Source organism: Arachis ipaensis, chromosome B02 (assembly GCF_000816755.2).
Source record: "Arachis ipaensis cultivar K30076 chromosome B02, Araip1.1, whole genome shotgun sequence".
NCBI lineage: Eukaryota > Viridiplantae > Streptophyta > Magnoliopsida > Fabales > Fabaceae > Arachis > Arachis ipaensis.
In genome coordinates this window covers 76204880-76206375 of record NC_029786.2, presented here as the reverse complement: position 1 = coordinate 76206375, position 1496 = coordinate 76204880, and positions in this window count along the sequence as shown.

The window sequence follows — 1496 nt, the reverse complement described above, 5'->3', positions numbered from 1 at the left end:
TAAATGTTGAGATCTTTGACTTCGTTTTCTTTTTAAACATTACTTTCTATATAACATTGCTGAAGCACATAACTGAGACATTTAAACTTGATTTGTCTCACAAAAATAATAGAAGATAAATATACCAATATGTAGCAAAGAATCTTTAATATGATACTTGAGTCATTTTGTTTATTAAAGAATACCAACCAATCACTTCAACAAACAAAACTACACACATATATATATAGACACGCACATATATAGATATATCTATGAAGTAAACCTACAATAGGAATGAGAGAAAAAAATCTAAAACCCAGATATCTAATATGCATCTGAGCCTAGTCTAAAAAAAATATGTAAAAAAATCTTACTCCTAAAATATAGCATCAAAGTTATATCCAATAACACAATATATCTAGTACATAGCTAGATAAAAGAATAACATATAACTCATAATTTCTTGTTTTACACTCACAGTAATCTTATATATTTTACCCTTTGATATGGATCCTGCTGTTATTAAGATGACTATTATTATTATTGTTATTATCTTCTAGATATGAGATTAAAAAAATACCTTGCTAGGATACTCAAATAATTATAACACAACCATTAATGAAATTAAAAATACACACTATATGAATAAATAGAAAAGCGGCTTGATTTCATTTACTCTTGTACTTTCAAACAAACATACATATACATAAACATCATAGCTAGAAATAAAAAAAAAGGCTAGAATTCGTAACCTGACCATATCACATGATTTATACAGGACACTATGTACAATTCCTATCAAAGTAGAAACAAACAAAAGGGAACTATCAAACCATGCTAGTCTTTGGACACAGCTAAAAAAATGGATAGAACAGAGAGACAGCATCTTCATACTCATTTGTAACATTAGATTCAATGCCTATGGCTTAACTATTTCTTAGATTAGTAGGCTATTTCACAATAACACCAGCAACTCCATTAAAACATCTTAAGAATCACGGTTCTTGAGAACCTTGGAAGCCGGAGCAAGCTCCTCATCAGCAACTTCATCAAAAGCTTTCTTCATATTTCTCTTAACTTTTGCACTCCTAGGAAGATTCTCAGCAGTCTCTTTCTTGATCACATGAATAGGGGATTCATCAAGAACAGCAGAAAGTACTTCCTGCCATGCAAAAGAATGGAATAATTAAATAAATGTATACAGGAGAGAACATGCAACCATATAAAGAGGCACATCATCCTAATTTTTCAACCCAAAAAAGTTTATAGTCATCCCTAATTTGTGAAACACAGCAGATAATTTAACCAACCAACACATTCATAATTTAAATCTCTCCAAAATAAACAAATTACTGTAGTTTCAGTGGGAGGAGAATTCAAGAGGACCTCAATGTCGAGGTTGCACTCCGCATCAACAGGTACACTATCATCAACAGTTTTGCCTTCTCTTTCATAATATCAACTTTCCTGCTTATATCATCCAATCCAGGAACTCCAGCATCCTTTTCACCAAA